We start from the raw sequence: 25,102 nt of genomic DNA on the forward strand, positions 1-25,102 counted from the left end.
TGAAGTCCTGGATACAGAGGGTCTGGAGAGAGGGGCTTTCGTTCTCAGGACGCAGCCAGCCTGGGAAGTCCCCCAGGCTAGCTAGCACTGGCTTAGACGCACACTTACTAAGCAGAGCGAGCTGCAACCCCTGGGGCTCAGGCAGCTACAGGGCGGGGCTTGCCTAATGGGCGGGGAGAGACGGGAGGTGCGGCGCGCGCAGCAGCTCGGGGCGGGGCGGGGCGGGGTCGCCGTCGTGCGCGCACGCGCCAATCACAGATGCCGCGAGATGGGTGCTCGCCGAGAGGCTGGGGGAAGTAGAAGGGCGGACTCGAGAGCTCTTAGCCAATCACCACGCAGCGCCGCCATGACGCGCCGCTCTCCCGGGCGCCAAACTCCAGTCGGCGGGCCGGGTGGGTAAGGGCGCCGGGGTAGGGCGCGGGGCCGCGCGGGGGTGGGACTTCCGCAGGGCCCCGGAAGTGGGATCTGTGTGTTCTCATGCGAACGGGAAGGAGCGTTGGGGATCTGGAGTCTCGAGGTTGAGACATTTTCGGGCCCGAAAGGGGAAGGATCAGCTGCCGCCGCTGCCGAGCCCGCGCCCCCTCTTCTTTGCTGTCTCCGGCCCGGCCCGGCCGTGCCGCCTCTTCTTGCCGTCTCCCTCCTCGGCCGTCCCCGCGTGTTTTGCGCGGTCGCCGGGCACCGGGGCTGCGGCGACGAGCCCGCGGGCGGCCGGTCGGGCGGGGCGGGCGGCTGACAGGTGAGCGGGCCGTCCTCGGCCACCGACGGGGCGGCCTCCCTCCGCGCCCCGTGCTCGGACCCGCGTCTGCACCAGCCTGTCACTGGGCCGCCATCTTCCCGGAGGGACTGGGCCAGTGGCGGGCAGGGCTGGGCCCGGCCGAGGAGGGACGGCACAGGGCCGGGGCCCGGCGGGGGCCGGCGCTGGGGAGGACCGAGAGAGGGGCAGGGCCATGGAGGGACCGGCAGGGCAGGCCGGACTGTGGCCTGGGCGGCCCAGGTTATCCTGGACCTGGGAGGACCTGCGGGCCGGGGTCGGACCTGACTGACACGGCCCTGGCTGGAGAGGACTGGAGCGAAGTGAGACGTGTGCAGAGTCGTCCCCGAGGCCGCGTCCCCTTGGCCCTTGTGGGTTTGCCCATGCAGCTGAGGAGAATGGGCTGGGGTCGCAGGCCACCAGCGCCCCGAGGTCGAGCGGGCGGGTTCCGGGGACCCGCAGTGCGGCGCCGTGGCCTCGCCCCCCTCGGTCCCGCCGGAGACCGGCCAGACAGCCGCGCTTGCTGCTTCGGGGAGAGATTGCTCATTAGGGAATCGCATTCCTTTAGAACCAGGAAGTTAAGATCCTGTTGCTCGAGTGTGTGTTTGGAATGCTGCTACCTTTTCCCCTTCCTTTGGGTAGATTTGAGCAAGGCCGACTTTGAAAGAGTTAAAAAATAAAAATCGAGTGTGAAGACTCATGGGAACAGGCCAGGAACCTCTTACCACCTGCTTCTCAGTGGTGTATAATAGAACATTAAGTTTGTTTCAGAGTTGAGGTCATTGCGTATTGCGACTTTCAGTGACTGTAATCCTGTTTCCCCCTTATTTTTTGGTATTAAGTGGCCTAGAATTTGGACTGACTCGAAATGTGAGAAAATTGCCTGTAGAAAATGATCTCTCAATCTTACTTCCATTTGAGACTGGAACTTTGTCTTAATCATAAACTGAAACTTTGAAGTTTTCCGTAACTGAATAAACAAGAGGGCTTCCCATGGCTGCAGTGGAATTAGTTTGTAGTACACAGTTAACCAAGGAGTTTTTAATAGGGTATTTAGCTACTTTCCTTTTCAAATTGAGGTGAATATTTAAAATGCACTTGTGATTTGTTTTGAGTTGATGTTAGCAAGACCACAAGAGGAAAGAAGAGTGATATTCACTTTTTTGTGTGGTCTGATAGTATATTCAGTGTGCGATTTTCATACTCCCACAACTTGATTGGCTGTCCTTATGTACAGTCAGGGTTAATTTACAGAAGTTGAAATAGTTGTGGCTTTTCTCCGTGCTTAATATACCAAAAGACAGTTTTGTAATCAAGCTGTACAAGAAAGAGCTTCAGGAGGTTTGCTAGAGTTGCTAAAGTGAAATGCTTTCTGAAGGTCTACTTTTTTTTAGTTGTATATTTCTCCTTAAAACTTGCACTAATTAGAAATATATTTCATCTTGTATTTTGGACTACTAATGTGACTCGATGACTTATTTACATGAATAAAATGGCTTGGCCTCTTAGTCATTAGAAGTTATCTTCTTGGTGGCAGAGTTTCTCATCTATAAAAGCCTCATAAGACTGATGTAACACAAGCATGTGGATGTTGGCTGTTTTGATATTTTTATTGTTACTGAATTGCTGTTTTTAATATTCTACCTTATAGCTGTCAATTTTAATTTATTGTTAGTTGCCCCCCCCCTCCCCTTGATCATATGTATCTCGAGTAGAAGACAGGTTCTGAAGCAGAATGTAAGTTTGGAGAAAGGAGCTATACTATATTTGAGTAGGATTCAGAGAGAAAATAGATGATTATATGGGTGTACAAGTTTGTTAGCATTGATATTACTACATTCTGTAGAAGAATAGCTGAAATTAAGTAGCAGCAATTTTATATTTAATGTTCTGGGGGCTTGCCCCATTTTGTTCAAAACAAAACAAAACCGAGATTTAAAGAATTGAACTTATTGGCTTCCCTAAATATGTACAGAATTTGACAAAGATACATTTGAATTCTAAGGAAACAAATATTTCACTGTTTTCTTGAAGAAGTCATCACAAACTTATCTAAAGTGTAATTTTAAAATGCTCAGTGCAAATTTGGACATCAGGTTGTTAATGGTAATTACAATAAATAGTGCCTTCAAGTAGCTGCAACTACTCAGATTTGCAACAAGTTTACAAACTTTTTAGGCTTGGTTGATACTACCAAGAAATGGCTGACACACTCCTGTCACTGTTGGTTTTGTGTTGTCGGCCTTCCTACTTCATCCAAATATGAGCTAGGATTATAATCTAGGTCTTCCACTTTTAGTGAGGGGTGATGGTCTTAGGGGTTGGGAAAGTGCTGTGTAATTGCTGTAAATCCCATTTGCTCTTACCCTAGAATGAAGGCAGAGTTTCTTTGTACTTTCCTAACATATGCAGTGCTCTTGTAGATACTCTCAGGTTTAAGGGATATTCCTTCCTTAATTTCAGATTGATAGGAGCAGGGAAATTGCAGCGTCCTTGTGTAATTTCCACCATTGAACCATTTCAACTTTTTTCTAGTGGGAGGAAGAAAATGCAGCCGTTGAAGCTGAGCCTGTGAAAAGGATTACTCCTGCAATTTGTTTATATTCTTTTTTCATGTGAAGTAATCTGTTTGGTGTTTTTTTTTTTTTTTTTTTTTTTTTTTTTTTAAATGAGTTAATTTTAGAATACACAGTGGGTCCACTACTTCTGAGGGTTAGGATTGAACCCTGCTACTTGGTTATGCTAGGCAAGCACTCTACCACTGATCTACACCCCCAGCCCATATTAAAATATATATATATTTTTTATTTGAAGGCAAGAGTCCCACATAAGTTGCCCACAGGCCTTGAGCTTCCTGTCCTCCTGTCTTTTTTTTTTTTTTTTGAGATAGGGTTTCTCGGTGTAGCTTTGCGCCTTTCCTGGATCTCGCTCTGTAGACCAGGCTGGCCTCGAACTCACAAAGATCCGCCTGCCTCTGCCTCCCGAGTGCTGGGATTAAAGGCGTGCGCCACCACCGCCCGGCCTGTCCTCCTGTCTTAGAGTCTTAGAGTCCCTGTGATTACAAGCCTGTACCACCAGGCCAACTAGTTTGCGCTTAATTGTTAGACTTGTTAATGTCTTTGGAGCTGCTGTTCTCTGCAGTTACTTTAATTAGAAATGAATTTTCTTATTAGGGCATGGAATTGGAATACTAAGCCTTTAGATTCCCTTAAGAAAAGGAAGGGGCCCTGTGAGATGGCTCAGCCACTAAAGACTGTTGCTATCAAGCCTGTTGACCAGAGTTCAATCCCCAGAACCGGTATGGTAGAAGAGAGCCAACTTCTGCAAGTTATCTTCTAAGCTCTGCACACACAATAAATAAGTGTGAAAACAGAAACAAAACCAAACAAGAAGGAAGATAAATTCCAACTTGGAAATGTTTCCCCTTAATATTGTGCCTTACAAGCTGCTTTATTATTCCCATGTATAAATGTCTTCCTTAGGAACTGGGAAAATTATTAGCTTAGCCATGCTTCCTTCCTTTCCATCCCTTGCTCCCATCCCCCCTGCCCCTTTCTCTGTGCCTTTATAAAGTTTGTCTTTGCACCACTTTTTTGTTAAAGCTGGCATGACCCCTATTTTAATCTTGAAAGATTTGCATTGGAGTGATGCTGCTGATTTCATGATCTTTTTTTCTTGCCATCCTTATCAGCTTTTGAGGCCTAGGCATTGTGGTATTGAAAATATTTCATACTTAACACAAATGGGAAACATACTGCCTCATTATTTTTTAGAGGGAGCATAATATTCACTGATTCAAGACTCAGTTATCACTGAAAATATCCTTTTGAAGTTTGTATGCTAAGTCTTTCTTAAAGCTTGTTAATCAGGATGTTTCTTATTTGCTTGATTAAAATACTGCTATATTTGCACAAGCTGTTTTTGTCATCTCCATCCAGATATTGCCTTTCAAGCATATACATCCTGGTTGCTTGGCCCTTCCTAGAAATTACCAGGACTGTCGCAAGCTCCATGACTAGCCCACTGTGAACTCACCGTGTCTTCATTCCCTGCTCCAAGACCTTCTAGGCTTCCTGTGCTGTGTGCTTACCTTGCCCCACAGTGTTGCTGCCTTGGCTCTTGGTAGTATTTTTGCTTGAAATTGGATGTCCCTCCCCAAGAGTTTTTAAAGTTTTGCCTAGTTATTTAATACTGCTAAGATGGCTCTTTAGGAATCATTGCCTCGGTTTCTGAATTTAGACTGAGTGCTTCTCTCTTGCTGCAACACTCCAAGTATACCTTCATCCTGTTGAGTACACAGTTAACTCAGGGACTTTTTGTAGGAAAGGCCTCTCTTACACTTACAACCTTTTTGTCTGCTTCAAGGCCTGGTGTGATGAGGGACAGAAGCGGGGCTAGGGACGTCTCCCATTCATGTAAAAGAAATTGCTGATCATGTATTTGCCTGTCTGTTAACAAAAGCGGACACCTGAAAAGGATACATTACTAAGTTTTATCTAGTATATAAAGTTACTTTTACCAAGTTTATTGCTGACTTTCCATAGCTGTATTTAATGGGTAAAGTAGATTAGGTACAGTAATTTAACTATGGGACCTCAGATTTTAAGTCTTTCAGTCTTTAAACACATCCACTCCCTTTTTTTTTCTTTCTATATTTTGCTTTAAAATTAAATTATATTAACAAACCCAAAGCAATTATAGTATTTCTAGCACACTTATAATATTCTATTTAAAGTCATGTACTCTGACATTCAGATGCTAGTGATAGCTACATGCTTCCTTGATAGTTACAGTTATCATATGTATTGTGTCATGTCTGCTCCAGGCTATCTTTTATTTCCTTTCCTTGCTCTATTTTTTCATTATTCTTATGGCACTATAACATGCCATACACATTATTTATTTGCGGTTTGTTGTCTGTACTCTAAAGTCCATGAAGTATAGAGGGGATTTTGTCTGTTTTATTCATTGTTATGAATCCAGACCCCAGGAGAGTATCAGACACATAATGTACCATAAATATAAATGAGTGTGTGTGTGTGTGTGTGTGTGTGTGTGTGTGTGTGTGTGTGTGTTGCTAGGAATCGAACCCTATGCATCCCAGGCAAATGCTGTAGAGTTGTACCTCTAGCTCCCTGAGAAATTTAATAAATCCCAGCCTTGTGATGGCGAATCAGCAAATACCTGGTCTTCTTTTGGCTGCACATAGTGTCCACTAAGGCAGGTATACAACCACTTAACACAGTGTAAAAGTCGGTGTCCAGTAGGTTAGAGATGTGGATCTGGAGGGAAGTACTGGGAGAAGACAGGAGATGAGAGTAGCCTTCTCAACAAAGAGAATAATGTTGCAGTGACTCTAAGATGGGCAGGAACAAAGAGCTTGTGACAGATTAATGTAGAAATGACTTAAAGGTGAAATAGCTGGAAGAAGTAGGTAGGAGCTGGTCTTATAGGGCCTAGGATGTCTCTGTAGATTTAAGATTTTGTTGTTTATCCTGAGAAAATTAGGAAACACTTGGAGGGTTATTAACTGGTGAATTATATGATCAGAAATGCCTTTTAAAAATAATTGTTTTGAGGCTGGTTGAGGTAGCTGAGCAGATTAAAGATGTTGGCCACCAAGTTTGACAAACTGTATTCAATTAACCCCCACATGGTTGAAAGAGAGAACTGATTCCTAAAGGTTGTAGTCTGCCACATCTGTGCCATACATAAATAAAGATAAAATCAACACATATAAGAAAATACTTGTTCTGCTTTATGTACAGAAGAGGCAGAAAGGAGCTCACAGACAGGAATTTTACTTAGTGGCATGGCAAGGCACAATCCCTAATTTATTCTTCTCTTGGTCATAGTTGAAAAGGCCCAGTTCCTGTCTAAATGAAGGGTAGCTTGCTTAAATTCCTATAGTTTTTGTTGTACAAAATCATGTTTGTTTGTTTGTTTATTTATGTATTATTACTGGTTTTTTGAGGCAGGGTTTCTCTGTGTATCTCTGATTTGTTCTGGAATTCACTCTGTAGACCAGGCTGGCCTTGAACTCAGAGATCCACCAGCCATTGCCTCCAAATGCTGGGATTAAAGGCGTGTGCAATCAACGCCCAAAAAAAGCATGCAGGTTTAGAAAGTAGTTTAAAAACACACCTTAACTCTGCTAGCATTTGTCAGTTGTTTAAAAGTATATTGTTAGTTCAGATTTTATCAAAGCAAACTAACATTCTTTTTTTGTAACATCTCTGAAAAATGGGAACATTTTGTTTTCACATTTCAGAAAGCTTTGTATTTTTATTGTGGGTTGATCCCAGTACAGGATGCAAACCCTTTGGCCAACTTGATGTAAAGTTACAGGTGGTTTCAGTGATTGTTACTCTTTGTGAACAGTTTCAACATTCATTTTAAATAATACCTTGTACAACCTTTCTATAAACTGGGTTTGGTGACACACACCTGTAATCCCAGTACCTGGGAGGTGGAGGCAGAATGAGCAGGAGTTCAAGGATTATTGATACTTTTTTTTAGCCCTTTCTTTGTTGATTACGTTGTATCCTTATGTTTCATTGCTGAGACTGTATCCCCATTAAGTACCTGCACTTGAATTGTATATCTCTGCTTTAGTCAATAACAGTAACTTGTGAAAGTATTCCCAGTTATTTTGTAACCAGGGTCTGCAGAGAGGGAAAATTTTTGTCTAGTTGGAGAAGGTGGTACTTCCTCCTTACAAGGAATCAGAAAGACCTCCTTCCTGAAGAACACTTGCATGGAGTGAAAGTCCATTGCCTTAACAACTTACTGTGATGTGTGACCAAAACCTTTTAAAAGTAGATTTAAAGTCCCGTGGAAAAAGTTCACTTTTAAATTTAGAAAGGTAAAAGCATTTTCTTTTATGCTTTTAGGAGGTAAGAACATGTAAAAGACAATCTGTAATATTTTAATTTTCTGTTAGTGTGTCACATGAATTCTGCTTATGCGGGTGTTTGGTTTTATTCTCAGCCAGAACTAACTAGCATGATCATTAAGTCCTGTTAACCTTAGTGGCTGACACCCATATTTCCCCAGTTATTGTTATCATTGCCAGAATGCAAATTAGTGTCTTTCTTTAACAGGTCAATTGGAGTACAGATCAGACAGCTGTGCAGATGAGTAATTGGTGAATCAGCAATATTTGCTTCTTTACACCTTTAGGGAGGGAGAGAATCATAAGGAAGAACAAAGGGTAAAATACAGGAAGCTGTGTCCCCAATGAGTGTTGTGTGTTCTGCCCTTTTTCATAGTTCTTATGCTTTTCTGTATAATGAACTTAAACCTCTTCTACTGAAATTATCCTTCAGGACTGGCTAATTTAGGGTGAGTTAAACCCAAACATAAAGAAGAATTGCCAGAACCAAAAGTGCCAGAAGCCTTCAGGATCATAGAATTTAAATCTCCATGACATGGGGAGTTTAAACTGTTTTATGGAGTACCTTGCAATTCAGAATGATTGTCTTTTAGTAGGTTTCACTCAAACTCAGGGAGACTCTTAATCATGCTGTGTCTTTCAAGCTGGGTTATAATATATAGTATATGTTTTTCATGAAACAGGTGAGGTTACAACTGAAGATAAAAAAACTACAGATATTTTTATAGATCTGTTATACGCTCCAAAATTATATCAGCTCATAGTTTTTTATATGGAGGGGGGGTAAAAAATGCTGGATCATTTAACTTCCAGTTTTCAATTTGAGTGTGTGGAGGTGAGAAGTTTATTGTAAAGAACGGTTACCAAGTGTTTAAGATTAACTGTATTTAGCCGGGCGGTGGTGGCGCACGCCTTTAATCCCAGCACTCGGGAGGCAGAGGCAGGCAGATCTCTGTGAGTTCGAGGCCAGCCTGGGCTACCAGGAAAGGCGCAAAGCTACGAAGAGAAACCCTGTCTCGAAAAACAAAACAAAACAAACAAACAAACAAAAAGATTAACTGTATTTAATAAGCTTTAGTCCAGGTTCATGAAGTATTTTGTTTTTATTAATGCCATTGTTACCTGTCTGGAATTATTAGATGCTCATATAGTGTTAGGTAAAAATTAATACCACTTTCAGATAGTACAGTCATTTTCTGAGATTTTGAGATTTGATAACTAGTTATCAAATGCCAGGAAAACAGTATCTTATCATAGGATTTTAGAGCTCTGAAGACTCTGAAGTCCACAGAAGTTACGCTTGGTTAGAATACAGCTAGCGGATTAGTAGCAGAGTCAGGACTGTAACTCACTACATTTCAGGGTCCAGATAAGAAGCTGGGACTGGCTTCCAACTCTTGGTTTTCTGCCTTCTCCCCAGTGTCGACCCATCCCAGGCTCATTGCACTTAGTAGTGCTCAGTTGGAACACTTGCAAGCCTATTAAAACGAGCCTTGACATTGAGGAAAACATTAACTTTATATCTGTTGTAGATTTTTAAAGAAACATTTTAATTTTAAAAGCAGATTCTTTTTTTAAAGAATTTTTTTGCATTTTTTTTTAAACTGGGGTGATGGGCAGGTGCCTAGGGAGGCCAGAAGCATTGGATCTGCCTGGAGTTGAAACTAAGCTACAGGTAATTGTGAGCTCCCCATGTAGTTACTGGGACTGGAACTCAGGTTCTCTAGAAGATCAGTACATGTTCTTAATCCTAAGCACCATCTTTCTAGCCCTAAAGCAGATTCTTAAAGAAGCTTTAGAAAAGATTGAAGTAGTGTTATTTGTTGCTTATGTTGGGGATAGGTTCTGAAATGCAGTTAGGCTATTTAATTATTGCGACTATATTGAATACCTTAGAATGCTTAGCCCAAACATAGACAGGATAGGCTAGTCACTTCACATAGCCTTTTGATGTAGTCAAGATTTACATTGAGAGATCTGTAATAATGCTGTCCACACAACATGGCATGCTGTTTTATAGTAATTTTTTTAATAAACAGTATACCCAAACAATAAAAGTATGACATAATACATAAATTAATTAAGGTAATTTATGATCATTATTGAGTATTATCTGCACATTATTGCAAGTGTTTTTACACACCTGGCAGTGCAGTAGGTTTGTTTCTATTAGCATTGCTACAATGGTGAGTAACATGTTGCAACTAAGTTTTAGATATGTTGCAACAGCTACAGCAGCAGTAGGCAATTGGAATTTTTATTTTTTATTTACTTATTGTGTGTCAGGATGGGGTGGTAGGAGGGTGTGTACATGTGAGTGCAGGTGCCCACAGAAGCCAGAGAGAGGGTGTCAGATCCTTGGAACAGTAGTTACAGACTGTTGTGAGCCTCTTGGTATGGGTGCTGGGAATCAAACTCCAGTCCTCTTCTAGAGCATTGTCTTAGGGTTTTTATTGCTGTGAAGAGACACCATGACCACAACAACTCTTAATTACAAAACAAAACATTTAATTGGGGTTGCTCATTTACAGTTTCAGAGGTTCAGTCCATTATCACCATGACAAGGAGGGAGCATGACAGCATGTGTGCAGATGTGGTGCTGGAGTATATAGCTGAGAGGCCTGCAATTTGCAGGCAACAGGAAGTCAACTGAGACACGGTGGTATCCTGAAAGTGGTATCCTGAACATAGGAAACACCAAAGCCTGCCCCCACAGTGACACACTTCCTCCAACAAGGCCAAACCCACTCCAACAAAGCCACACCTCCTAATAGTATCACTCCCTGAGATTATGGAGGCCAATTGCATTCAGACTCAAAAGCATCAAGTGCTCTTCACTTACTGATGCATTTCTCCCAGCCCCTAGCCCCTGCCCCGAAACTTTAGCTCCGTTGTAATGTAGAGGGCCACTATTATGTTTGCATTATCTTTGACATAAATGTTATGTAGTGCATGACTGTATTCAAGGAAAACTAAGGATTTTGTCATTTTAGCATATCCAGGAACCTTGATGCAAATAGGGAAGTAGTAATAACGTGTTGTGGTTAGAATCCCCCCAGTTTGTATAATATAGACAGACTGGGTTATAATTCACCTTTAAGAAAGAGTAACTAAAGAGAAATTCATATAAATTACATGGTTTTCTTACTAAAGCATTCATACAATTGTTCTTTTTTTTTTTTTTTTTTTTTTTTGGTTTTTTCGAGACAGGGTTTCTCTGCGTAGCTTTGCGCCTTTCCTGGAGCTCACTTGGTAGCCCAGGCTGGCCTCGAACTCACGGAGATCCGCCTGGCTCTGCCTCCCGAGTGCTGGGATTAAAGGCGTGCACCACCACCGCCCGGCTATAAAGTACAGTTTTAATTAGTTTTCAACTTTTTTTTTTTTTTTTTGGTTTTTCGAGACAGGGTTTCTCTGTGTAGCTTTGCGCCTTTCCTGGAGCTCACTTGGTAGCCCAGGCTGGCCTCGAACTCACAAAGATCCGCCTGCCTCTGCCTCCCGAGTGCTGGGATTAAAGGCGTGCGCCACCACCGCCCGGCTTCATTTTAATATCCTTGGTACTAACATGGGAGCCCATGTATAGGCTTGAAGGTCCATTGTCACATCTTGCATTTGTATGTGTGACTTTTGTTGTTTTTTGCTTGTTTGGTTGATTAGTTTTGGTTTTTCGAGATAGGGTTTCTCTGTGTAGCCCTGGCTGTCCTGGAACTCGCTTTGTAGACCAGGCTGGCCTCAAATTCGGAGATCCACCTGCTTTGTTGTTTTCAAAGACAGAGTTCCGTTCTATATCTCTTGGCTAGCCTTGAACTCACAGAGATGCCCCTGCTTCTGCTTCCCTAGTTCTGGGATTAAGGATGTGTATGTACCACTATACCGAGCATCCTTGGCCTTTTTGAAAAGAGAAGGAAAGTGAATTTTTTTTTTTTTTGAAAGCTTTGCTGTGGTTTGGTTTTCTGTGTTCAAACAAAACAACTGGTGTATATCAGGATCTCAGTTTAACAATAGTTTTCCCACAAAATTAAAGAGTGAATACTTTGCAGGAGCTCACACAACAGTGTGCTTGTTTTATAATTCAGAAGACTGAGCTATTGATAAGTTAAGTTTTTCCTTCTTCAGAACACCTGTTTTACAGTTTGGGACTCTGAGGCCAGAAAACAGTTTGCTTTGCATTATCTAGTACAGGAAGGACAGAAAATGATCTTGTTTTCTATTTTCATACTTTCAACCCTTAATGACAATGCTCAGCCTTTTGGTAAAGAGCCGGTGTTGTTCAGCACCTTTGATCCAGAACACACAGTAACGTATGTCTCGGGGCTTACATCAGACATGCAGGCTCTACAGTGGGGTAGTACCCACCTCTGTACTCCTAGCACTCAGGAAGAACAGTCAGAAGGATTCCACCTTCAAGGCTAGTGTGTTAAGACCATCTTAAAAAGAAAAGATATTATAGGCTCTGATGAGAATGTTTTTTTTTTTCAATAATATTTTCTTTATTTACAAGTTAGAGTCAAGAGAAAGAAAAGATAGTCGGGGAGGCCAAATGGAGAGGTGACTAAAATCTCCAGGCCCCAAATGGAGTGGAAGGAAAAGGGAAGGAGAATGTTTTAATGTTTTCGTTGAAGCTGTTAAGTATACCACTGAATAGTACTGAACAGGTTCATTTAGCTTACTAAAAAGTAGCTAAACAGTAGTAGTGTTGATGGGTAGTTTTACCAAGCTTCTTTTTAAAAAGCAAACAAAACTGATTTGTGGTCCTTAAGGTTGAGCTCAGGTCCTCTCACAGGGTAGGCAAGTACTCTGCCACTGAGCCACACCCCATACAGCTAATTGGAATTACAAGTGCTGGTGTGTTCTCTGCTTGCTCAACACTTACTATGTGAAGTATATTATCTTCTGAAAAGAGAGTGTAATCCTAAATGACTGAGTTATAACCCACTTTATGAAATAGAGATGCTGGGGGCAGTTCTTTAGAGTACCAAGCCAAAGTGAGATTTGATTCTGAGTTTATTTTGGAACTTAAATTCTTTTTAAATGTTGTATCACTTCTGCACATGTTAGAGAATATCCATTATGTTTTAATACACTGTTATTTTGGGAAACTTTAAAGTGGTTGCAATTGTAGTGCTTAATACTTGAAGACTGTAGTTTGATAATGTGACTTAGTGAACAGTTTGGTATTTCAGAATTTTTGAGTCTAGCTGTTGTCTGTCCAGGAATAGTCATGACCAGGTGTCTTAAGCACGTAGTCTACCAGGTATTGCGTTGTTCTCAGATGTCCTCACAATGCTATTGATGAGAAAACCCAGGTGAGTGAGGTTGTTGTGCCTGACTGGGATGGAGTCCAGTCCCCTGTCTTGGAGCACAACTTTTAGTTGGGCTTCTTAAAGCCTGTGTTCACTCTGGGGTCCTAAGAATTTGGAGTAGTAATTTGGTTCAGAGATAATGATTTTCTGAAGAATTTAGTGACATTGGAATGTAGAAATGAAGCTTATTTGAGAAAAGGCTAAAATGAATTTGCAGGTTTCTGGCTTAAGTATTGGACATTTATATTAAATATATTTTCCAGGGAGAGAATTCACAAAGCTTTGAGCAAATTTTCAAAACAGTATTTTTACCTGCCTCTCCCATACAAATAATTTACTTAGTATGTGTTTATCATTCAGAGACTTCTTCATGATTGGTTGTTTTAATATTAAATTAATTTTTAATGTCTCTTTAATTTTATATGTAAACTCTTAGATCTCAAGTGTATCCTTGGATGTACACTTAAGCACACACACTAAATCTAGAGATGAAAATGAAAATTTACTCAGAGGAATTTTACCCTAACTCAGAAATACTGTCCTTTTGTGGATAACCCATCATTTGGAATGAAAGTTTTACTTGGAATCATCTCATTTCCTGTGCTTTCTATTTTAATTACTAGGCAATTCTTCCCACATTTATTGCCACAAAAAAGAATCATTAGACACACACTTAATGGGATTCTGCTTTAGTAGGTGTAGGTACTGTGTTAGGAGCACAATGGTGAACAAGGCAGCCAGGCAGGCACAGGTGTCCTTTTTCCCTGTGATAAAATTTTGGAGTTGGTGGGATGGTCATACTCTGATATGCCATATTCCAGGATAGAAAGGGCTAGTAAGAAACATAGCCAACACAGACTTTGTTGAAAGGAAGAAAAGTAATACCAAATAGCCATATTTACTTCTACTTCATCTTGAGGACAGGCTAGAGAGTTTGAACTGAACTGACGAGGCCCAGGCTTTAGGAAGGGCAGCTTGCCTGGTGAAATCCTAGAAGGAGTAAAGAAACTAAGAAGTTAGGGTAGTAATTTGTTTCAGAGATACTGGCTTTCTGGAGAATTTAGTAACATGGAGTGTAGCAGTGAGCCTTATTTGAGAAGAGGCTATAGCAATTTATTTGCAGGTTTTTAATTGGGAGTGGTTTGCATATTCTTTTTTTTTTTTTTTTTTTTTTTTCTCGAGACAGGGTTTCTCTGTGTAGCTTTGCGCCTTTCCTGGGACTCACTTGGTAGCCCAGGCTGGCCTCGAACTCACAGAGATCCGCCTGGCTCTGCCTCCCGAGTGCTGGGATTAAAGGCGTGCGCCACCACCGCCCGGCTGGTTTGCATATTCTTGAAATAGAAGTTATCAATTTTTATGTTTTAAAAGTGCAATGGGGCTAATGACTTATTTAAACAATTGATACATAGGAATCTGTCAGACCATAAAAATTTCACTGTCTCTTGATTAGATAGCTGCCTTGAAATTTAACATATAGTTGTGAACTGGCTTTGTGAAAAGTGAGCACTAGGGTATAACTCAAGGAGAAGAGACAGAGCTCCAGAGCCACATAGTTTCTGATTACATTCACCAGATTTGGCACTCTTCCTTTGAAACCTTGGGCACCTGTGGAATGCTCTGCTCTGTGGCTGGTGGTAGGCTCCTCCTTTGCAGATGCTTTTCTCCTAGCTGAGTTACCTGCTTACCAAAGCCTTATAACCTGTTCACACTGATCCTTATGTTAGTGCAATTACAAATTTAATTACTGTAAATGAATACTGTATCTTGGAAATCAAAATAGCCAAGAGAGAATTTTGAGTGTTTTCATTCACTAAGAAATGATAAATGTTTATAATGGGAGGGTCAGGGGAGATAGCTCAGAGCCCACATAAAGAAAAGCTGGGAACTGGAGAAGAGTTGGCTTAGTAGTTAAAAGCATTTGTTGCTCTTGCCGAAGACCTGGTTTCTATTCCCAGCACCCAAACAAACCATAATGCTAGTCCCAGGGGATCATCAGGCATGCACAATGTACACATATATGCATACAGGCAAAACATTAATACAATAAGGTAAAGTAAATAAACAGGAAAAAGAAAAAGAAAAGCTGAATATATGGTGGTGTACTGGAAAGCCCACCTCTGGGGAGGCAGAGACAGGAAGGAGGATCCATAGGCTCACTGCCCAATCAGCCTGATTTGCTTGGCAGGTTCCAGTCCCTCTCTTCAGGAAAATGGCTTGTGAGATGTTTCTTAGGTTGACATGAAAGGTTGTGTACACGTACACACACACACACACACACACACACACACACACACACACACACACACACGTGCACACGTGCACACATGCACACACACTGGAGAATAATCTTTCTATAAACATTTTATATTTATATTGTTTTTCATGTGTATTAGATGTGCTTTAAAGAAACAGTGACATTATATGATGCATTATGGCTTATGTGAGAAAGAGCATCAATAGAGGGACTGGGTCTAGGGTGAGTATCAAAAGAAGGAACACATACAAGTTCAAGTTAAGTATGCACACATTAATTTTTGAAATTACTTGTTTGCTTTTTGCAGTTCCTTCCAATTGCATGGAATCCAGAGCTTCTTACTGTGCTTAGCACACAGGAAGACCATTTCAGGGTGCTTGAGGAAGAGTAGCTACAGAAGCAGAAGCACCAGGCCAGAAGGGAGAAGGCAAAGCAGCCTCAAAGTTGGGCTCTGTGTGCTGCTGAGAGATCCATCCAGTAGTGCAGCGGTGGGGAGACTGTTAATGGCTGATGAAGCTGGAGACAGGAACAGGCTGTGGAAAGCATGTCTGGAAAGCCAGTCTCTAGACTGGCTCCCAGGAAAAAGGTCACGTGGTCATCCACTCAGGGTTGACCTCTGCTGCTCCTCTCATGTCACATTTTTTTCTGTCTTTTGAGTCAAGATTGGGTTACTTTATAAAAAGTGACTTATTTTTATATGTATGAGTGCTTTTTCCTGAGCATATATCTGTGCACTGAATGTGTGCCTGGTGCCCTTGGAGGCTAGAAGAAGGTGTCAGATTGTCTGGAACTTATGAACTGCTCTGTGGGTACTAAAACCTAAGTCCAAGTCCTCTGTAAGTGCTCTTAACCATTGAGCCATCTGTAGCCCTCGGCTCTTTAAAACAGTTTACAGGGGGAATGTTGAAGATGAGGAAAGACAGGAAATGGGATCCAGGTCATAGGTGGGGGCTAATATAGAGAGCCATTGAACTTCCAGTTGGTTGTTTGGCTTTTCCCCAAAACCTTTTTAATGTAGAAACTTCTGGGAACAAAAACCCATTCATATTCATGTTTTTCTTTCTTTCTTTTTTTAAACCATCATATCCAGGCTATATTTAGGCACCTTGCCTTCACTTATGAGGTGTGATTTTTTTTTCCCCAGGAGCAATAAAGGATTATAATTGCTAGGAACTAGTTCCCTTTTACTGAAGTATTAAACAAAGATACCATATTTTATCTACATACTTTTATTTATTTGTACTTATTTATTTTTGGTTGTTCAAGATAGGGTTTCTGACCTGGAACTCTGTAGAGCAGGCTGGCCTCGAACTCACAGAGATCAGCTTCTGAGTGCTAGGATTTAAGGCATGCACCACCACTGCCTGGCTGCATACTTTCATGTATATACAAAAATACTAAATTTGAGAAAGAACGCTGCGTATTTACATATCAGTAAGATGCTTTCTCATTATTAATAATGCTGTTAAATGAGTTGTTTGTTTATTCATTTCTTTATTCAGTTTGAGTTACAGTTTTATGTTGTTACCCAGGCCCCAACACTAGGGCTCAAAGTAATTCTCCTGCCCCAAGCAGCTGAAACTGTAGGTATACCCTCTGTCATCCTCAGCTCATTCATTGGCTCTTAGCTTTTAAGGAAGGTGATTTGCATGTTCACATTACAAGACTTGAGGAAATAGTAAGGGCTGTAGTTTAGGGCTTTGAACAAGACAAGCTGCCATTTCTGTAACTGGCACCTGCTTTGTCACTGGCAAATAGCTATTCCCTTTCTAGAGAGTCATTGCCTGCTGAGTTTCACTGCCCTTCATTACACAGTAAAAATATTCTTGCTTTGTTTGGGTTTATTGCCTGATTAATACAGATTAGAAGTTATCCTCCCCCTCTCCCCGCCCCAAGTGAAGTTTTGGTTGAACATTCTAGGAAACTGGATCATTTTAGTTTTTGGAGAAATTAATTTTCCTTAGGAGAAAGAAGTAAAAATACTGTCTGTCTCCAGTATAAAGTTGTTTTCTTGCTAATTTATTTATTTATTGTTTTGGATTTTTTCAGCCAAGGTTTCTCTGTGTGGCCTTGGCTATCCTGGAACTTGCACTGTACACCAGGCTGACCTCAAACCTGCCTCTGCTGGGATTAAAGGCTTGTGCCACCACTCACTGCCCAGCTGTTTTGTTGTTGTTTTTGTTGTGTTTTGTTTTTTCTTAAACTAATTATTTAATATCTTATACAAAGAGTGCAGACAAACATTTTAGAAATTGTATCTCCCCAGAAGAGTCAGACATCTCTATAAGAGCAGTCTGACTGACATTGGCACTCCATGTTTCTAGGACTGATTGGCCAATCTACCTAGCTAGGTGGATGTCCCTTACTGCTCTGTGTGTGTCCCTCTAAAAGCTGTATGCTCAGCTGGAGAAGTTGATCTTTGCTATAGTGGACTGATCTTTGGTGGGGGATCCATGAATACCTATATTCTATATTCTCTTGCTAGAACCTCCAAACCAGCTTTGAGTAGTCAGAAACCTCTGCTTTTAGGTGTGGTTTCAGCTCTATTCCTAGGAATAGGCAGTGCCCCTTTTGGAGTAGAGCCATTTTCCAGCTCTAGCATCACCCTCCTTTAAATATTCACTTTTAAGTTTGCCTAAAACCTCTGTCTTCCCAGTTTTATATGTTTTCAACTGGGACACTTAATTGTGAATATACATTTGAATGGGTAATAGAATATGATCTGCAGTCTTTGAGGACAAAGGGTGAGGTGAATAGAGATTTTTCCCATTCAACAATTCTCCATGATAGATTTCTTAAGAGGATACCTGGGTCCTGAAGGTCTTCTGTGTTGGGGCATTGATTCTGAATTTCTTGAAACAAATTTCGTTTCCAAATGTAAATGAGTGAAGTTTTTGAGGGGAGTGTCAGTTGTCTCAAGAAAATGATCCTCTATTCAAAAGATAATAAAGCTGCCAAGTGAGGAAGTACATATATGCAGTTTCTAGGTACAAACAATAGAAAAGATTGGAATCAGGCAGTCCTGCTTTTTGTCAGGACAGTTGAAGTATATATGAATTGTTGACAAGTTATTCTTCTCTTTCTTTGGAAGCTGTATGCACTTCGCTGTTTGAGACATGGTCTAGCCATGTAGTCCAGACTAGCCTCAATTTGAGATACTCCTCCCTCCACCTCCCAAGAACTAGATTACAGGCATACACCACCTTATCCAAGAACTAGATTACAGGCATACACCACCTTATGTACATCTTCTGTAAAGAGATGGCTTGAGTAAACAGAAGCACACAAATTGAATTGCCATAGCTTTGACAACAAATGAGCAGGATCAAGTAACAGACATCTCTGCAGGGATGGAAGAAGGCACAGATAAGTCCAGCACAGTTGAATAGTAAAGGAAATGGTGGCATACTGACTGCTAGGTGAGACATTGCAAACCCTGGGACGTTAAATCTAGGAAACAGTTCTTTTAAACTCTGCCCCCTATATGTGTGTGTGTGTGTGTGTGTGTGTGTGTGTGTGTGTGTGTGTGTGTGTGTGTGTGTGTGTCAGTGTCAGAATGTATTCTAAACAGGCTGGGTTTGAGAGATGGCTAACTTTTCATATGGGATTACTTTAACATTTCAATTAAAACTTTTTTTTCCTTTTTATATGCTCTCCCAATTTAGGTTAGATAAAATAGTTATGTTTGTTGTCTTGAACCCTGCAGAGACCCCAAGTGCCTACTATAGCATTTCCTGATAATGTGTTTCCTTAGTGACAAAGGAAGATCCGTGAATCAGCCAAGCCTGCATTTTAGGATGATAATCCTAATGTGGTTGTCTCCTTTTTCTGTCTGGCTTTTCCTCTTGTTGAATTGTGTGAAGGGTTTGTAGATACAACTTTGCATGCTTATTGAAAGAGGACACAGAATAAGAACAAGAAGTTGCCTGAGGGCAGAAGGTCTGCATCTTGCCAGGCAGTGATTGACTGCATGCTGCAGCTTTTTGGAAGTAAATTCCAGGGCCGTTTAAACTCCATTACTGCCACATGCAAAATGAAAGCAAGGGCTCACTCCCACTCTCAAATCCTTTATGTTGTTTTAGGGTTCCGTGTGAACAAATACAGGAATGGTGATTTGGAGTTTGTCAAAATATTTCTGGGTAAAATAACATCTTCCCTAGCAGAGGCTTACCTAATGAGATGACCCACACTCTCGGTTTTGTTTGGTTTTATATTAATAAGAATGTCAGCTAAAAATGTTTCCATACAAGTGTCTTCTGTAGAAGTGAATGAAAATGAGGAGAAGGATTTTATTGTATATTTTATTGAGGTTGAGGAGAAGGGTTTTATTGTAGATTCACAGGAGAGAACAATCAGAGGCATCTGGAAGGGTCCAGAGTAAACGAGCCATGGGAGGGCGAGGGGTAGAGAGTAAGAGAAGAGAGACCAAGTGGGCCAAGAGAGGGACCACAGACCAAGAGCCCAAGAGTGCCTGCAACCAAAATGGCTGAGTCTCTAGAAGTTAGAGAAGCTGGGGAAACAAGCACAGCCACTGAGGTGGAGAGGTTTGGGATAGGGGCAGGGTGGAAAGTGCTGGGGGAGCCACAGGTACTGAGTGAAACTTGTCCTGGGTTGCTTTTCATAAAAGCAGTCATAACTATTAAAATGTGTGTATGTGTGATCAGTACATAAGTTCTAAATTAGATTTTTATTACTGTAACATTTAAAAGAACAATTTTATTTGATATATTTCATGTGAATAGATATCTTTCCAGTCAGATTTTGCTAATAAATTGTTGTATCTTGTGTCTGATTTTATCGACCCTGTCTGATTTTATCAACAGCAAAAACAACCCTCAGCAAAAACAAACTCAAACTATAAACAAAACAAAACAAAAAAACATACCCTTAAAGGTGGAGCACTCAGCAGGCAGAGGCAGGTGGATCTCTGTGAGTTCAAGGCTGGCCTGGTCTGCAGAGTAAGTTCCAGAGCAGCCAGGGCTACACAGAGGAACCCTGTCTTTGATGGGGGGCAGGGATCACACCCTTCTGAGCTGGAGAGATAGCTCAGTGGTTTTAGAGCACTGACTGCTTTTCCAGAGGACCTGGGTTCAATTCCCAGCACCCACATGGCAGCTTGCAACTGTCTGTAACCCCAGTTCCAGAGAATCTGGCACCCTCCCTCAGACATACATGCAGGCAAAAATAAGTAAGTAAAAATAAAGAATACTCATTGAAGAGGCTATAATGGAGATACTAAGTCTGAAAAAAAATCTAGAGTAGCAGCCTTCCCGGAGATAGCAGACTTTTGCTGTGTAAATATTTCCACTATTGAAGATGAATTCTGTGTGTAATCTGTGCGAAGTAAATGAAGCAGAGTTGCCTTCCTGAGGAACCCCACAATTACTTTTGTGTGCGTGAAGCCAAAATACACATTTGTGGGATGTCAGAGTGATGCTGACAGCCATAAGAGAATAAGATCTAGCAACACGGAATAAATGAGTGAGACATTCCAGTTCCTATCCTATCCTATCTTACTTCCTTACAGCTCTCTAGAAATAGAAAGTGAATGTCACCAAGAAATAGCCTTTCCAGCCCTAAGATGCTGCAGTTGTGTTTTTAATAACTCATAGCTGCTTTGACAATTTTCCCCCTGGTGAATTTATTTAGTTTCAAAGAAGTCAAAGTCTAGTAGGTAAACTGTCTCACTTATAAATACATTTGGACATTAAAAGTAAGAACAGTTTGACTTTAAAAATGATTCCCCAGGGATCCATACAGTAGTTGGGGCAGGTCTAAAGTTGTGAATAGCCTGTTTTTCTTACTCAGGGAAATTTGTTTACTTACCTAGTTGAATATTCATTTACTGTTTTTTTTAACTTGCAAAATTTATTTTTTTGTGTGTGTACACACACATACATGTGCACATGCACATCCATGAGCCCACAGGCCTGGGCACCACATCCATGCCAGGGTGCATATGGAGAAGTGAGGACAGCTCTCCGGAGTCCATTCTTTGCTGCCACCTTATGAGATCCCAGGATCAAGCTCAAGTCATCAGGCCTGTGCTCAAATGCCTCCTCTAAGCCATCTCAGTAGGTTGGAGTTCTTGGAGTCTGTGCCTGTCTAGTAGCATCTTGTGCTTACCCTTGTGTTCCAACCCTTAACTTGTTGGTACCAGTCATGAGACTGAGAAGAGGCCTAAGTAAATGTTATACTTAAGTCATTGTATAAGTACTGATGGTGGAGTAGAGTACCTGTCCAGCACTGGAGTCAGCCATTTGTTTTTGAGTGATACTGGAGGAAGCATCAGTGAGCCGAGTTGTACTGTTGTATCTTTGCTACAGTGCTCACTTCTGTGCACTGTGTAAGAAGTATAACTTTAATCATATGTTGTTAATCACTTGGTTTATTTCTTCCTAGTTTCTTTCGTTTTTTAAATAATTACAAAGTTATGTGAATTTAAAAAAATCTAGTTATGACTTTGCCATCTATCATTTTATATCATGCTTTTTTTTTAAACTTTGCTGGTTTTGTCAATTTTTTTAAAAGTTACACTTGATTGTACTAGTTTCTGCTTTTCTGTAGTTAAATGTCTTATTTTCTTTTATGGCTAAAGCCAACACAACTATTGTTTATAAAATGGTTTATGTGTTTTATTTCATCAGGACACATTTTAAGTATAAATAAACATGCTGTTTTAAGTGAGTATCAGTAATATATCCAAGTTATATGTGTGTGCTTATTTTTTCTTACTAGATTTAAATACACAAAGATAAAGAGGACAGTATTGGGACCTGTCTAGCTAGTTTCAGCAGCCACTGACCTGCCATCCTGTGGATTTGTTTCTTTTTTCTTTTTTTCCTTTAAACTTTATTAGCATATTTAAAAAGCAAATTCCAGATTGTCTTACTTTTCCCATTCTTGTGACAAACTGCCTAACAAGTAACTAAAGGAAGGGAGGGTTTTCTGACTTACAATTTAAGGCCACAAAGGAATTCCTTCTTGGTAGGAAAGGCACAATAGTAGTGTCAGGAGGCGGATCAGTCGTATGCATCTAAGGTTAGAAGCAGAGAGGGTACAGTAAGTGGGGCTAAGCTATACAATCCTAAGACCTGCCCCCCAGTGACTCATTTCCTCCAGCAAGGCTCCACCTCCTGAGGGTTACATGACCTTTCAAAACAGTGCCACCAGCTGGGGACCAAGTGTTTCCACACATGAGTCTATGGGGACCTTTCACATTCAAACCACAACATAGATGTATATGTATATTTCATTCCACAGGCTGTTTATGTATTTATAGGATAAGTCCTTACTGTAGTCAAGGTTGGTCTTGAGCTCATGCCCTCAGGTGACCCTCCCAATTTTGCCTCCCAAGTAGCAAGTCTGTTAGAGTAGTGTCACCATACCCCATGAATAAAGGATTTTGGTTTATGTCTCCTATAGACAAGGCCATTTCAAATGGACAGAACTGGAACACCTTGATTAAATTCAATAAAATCACTATCATTCTGTAATACCTTTTTTATCCATATAATGTTAAGGGTTTTTTCCTGTACCCAAGATGAAATTTTGAATTTGACTCAAAATCTGAACAGTTCTCACATTACATTAGGTTATTTTGGTGAAAACTTTTGTAGTTTGTATATTTTTCTTCCCTTATAAAATGTGTTGTATTTAGTTTAGGAATGAGGTCATTTTCTTGCTCCACATTTTGCATTTAGCTGATGGCTTTGTCTTATTTGACATGAATTTCCTCAGTATTCTCTTTAAATTGGGAATCAGATCTAGAGTTTTGATTAAATATCATGGTTTTAGTTTTGCAAAAGTGACTCACAGATGGTACTGTTGTATCACATCAAGAAAACAATGCCTAGAGTTCCCATTTTCAGTGACAAAACTGAAAAATGCCCCAGTCAGTATCTTATTTGCCATTTATGAAGTTTTCATCAGCTCTGCAGTCCCCATTTTTATCTGACATTGATAACCACCTTCCTTCTTCTGTGAGATGTTGCCATTATTGTTGGGTGGGTTGGTTGGTTGGTTGGTTGGTTGGTTGGTTGGTTGGTTGGTTGGTTGGTTGGTTGGTTCTAGTTTCGCTAATGTAGTCCAGGCTGACTTGGGATTTGGTCTTCTGGCCTCAGACTCCTGAATGCTGAACTTACAGTTGTTGTGCCACTATGCCCAGCACTAAATTTTGAATATTTTGATTTTTTTAAAAATCATTCCTTCTCTATTAACTGAGGCTTTTCTTCCTTTGGTAACTCTCTTGTCATGAAATGTGATTCATCTAGGGGAGGTGGAGTGCATGACTTTCCCTTAATCTGTAGGATAATGAATTGGTATCCTAACAGACTCCAGAGACAGGCACTATAGATATAGAGGTGATGTTTTTAGCATTTGGGGGTTTTTAGATACCGTATTTTATAAACAGTTGAGACCCTTACCACTTCCGCTGTGGCTTTAGTACTCTTGTAGTGTGACCCCACTTATCTTGGATAGATTCTTTGCTTTCATAGTAAGACATCCCAGGTTCATCTCAAATAAGGAACTTCTTTGGGGGTAGGGGGAATCAACCTACTTGGTGTTAATGGTCCTGTAAACATTTTTTTTTCTCAAATGTAGAGTCTCATGTACTCATTCTGGCTCCAAACCTGCAAGACAGCTAAGGATGACCTTGAATTTCAGATCCTTCTGCCCCATCTTCTGGGTTGTAGTAAAGGCTGATACCACCCACACCTAGTTTATAGAGTGCTGGGAATCACTCTGAATCTTTAGTCTCTTATGTCTTCTGAGCAGCCTACTCTTCCATTGTGTATTTATGCTGTTGTGTGATGTGTATTTGTGTATATGCACATATTTGTGGTGCACATCTATGTGTGTGTGTGTGTATGTGTGTGTGTGTGTGTGTGTGTGTGTAAGCATGTAAGCCAAAGGTCAATATTGAGTGTCGTATCAACTTTTTTTTCTTTTGAGACAGAATCTCACACTGAACCTGGAGCTCAATGATTAGGCTAGAGTAGCTAGACAGCAAGCCTCAGGCAAGTCATCTTCCTGTTGCCGCCTCCCCAATATTGGGATTATTGGAATGTACCACTGCATGTACCTAACTTATTATGTGGATGCTGGGGATCTGAACTCATACTTGTACACAGTGCTAAATTAACAGTACTTTGTTGGCTGAACCATATCAACCTACTTCAAGCAGCCTGCTCCATGCACAGTACCATTCAGAGAAGAAAATAAAGTACTGTAGCAGCAAAAATCAAAGTGAACAAGGTACAGAAACATAGTTAAAGTCAATTAAAGCCCATGATGCTTGTGGAACAAAAATAATGTGGGTATGTGCTGTGAAATTAAAGTGATTTCAGTTAAAAGTGAAGAAAGTAAATGATTAGAGAAGGGGCTGGAGAAGCATAGCTAAAATAAATGAAAGAGGCAAGAAGAAGAGTTTGTAAAAGTTAGCCCAGCAATGAAAGTAATAAAGGATTAAATAAATACAAGAAAGTAGGAGAAAAAAAAGACAGAATAGCACTTAAATTTAAAATACTATTCAAAGTATAGTAAAAAGGAAAGAGAGGCCAAAAATGGCCTGTAGGAGTAATTTTCTCTGAGTTCTCCAAAATTGGATTCTTCATGGTGGGTGGGTGGCGTCAGTTAGACTTGGAGACTCTTTGTTACAATCTGTGTTGGTGTTGAGCACATGCTAGACAAGTGTCAAGTGTCTGTCACTGCAGTCTTCACTTCAGTAGCTTCTCTTGTTTGCGTACCAGGAGCCTCTGATGGCCACACTTAACTCTGTAGCCTGTGAGCTGAGCTGGGCAGGTTCTCCCCTCCTCCCCCAGATTGTACACTCTGGGGCTGACTCTTGAGTGCTTTGGAAATCAGGGGAGCAAACAGCACTGAGATATACAGATGGACTT

At 41.0% G+C, this 25,102-nt stretch overlaps 1 protein-coding gene across 3 annotated transcripts in view; it reads left to right on the forward strand.

Annotated features, from left to right (window-relative positions):
* Positions 1-311: 311 nt before the first annotated feature.
* Larp4b (La ribonucleoprotein 4B) overlaps positions 312-25,102 on the forward strand; it is an 85,997-nt gene continuing 61,206 nt past the window's right edge. For 2 of the 3 annotated variants that reach the window (XM_076572884.1, XM_076572886.1), the window contains exon 1: positions 594-736. The gene's annotated coding sequence lies outside the window, so the exon portion shown is untranslated. Of the gene's footprint in view, positions 393-593; positions 737-25,102 lie in introns of those variants that run through there. The other variant, XM_076572885.1, reaches the window with a different exon arrangement.

The sequence above is a fragment of the Peromyscus maniculatus genome, chromosome 5, assembly GCF_049852395.1.
Source record: "Peromyscus maniculatus bairdii isolate BWxNUB_F1_BW_parent chromosome 5, HU_Pman_BW_mat_3.1, whole genome shotgun sequence".
Taxonomy (NCBI): Eukaryota; Metazoa; Chordata; class Mammalia; order Rodentia; family Cricetidae; genus Peromyscus; species Peromyscus maniculatus.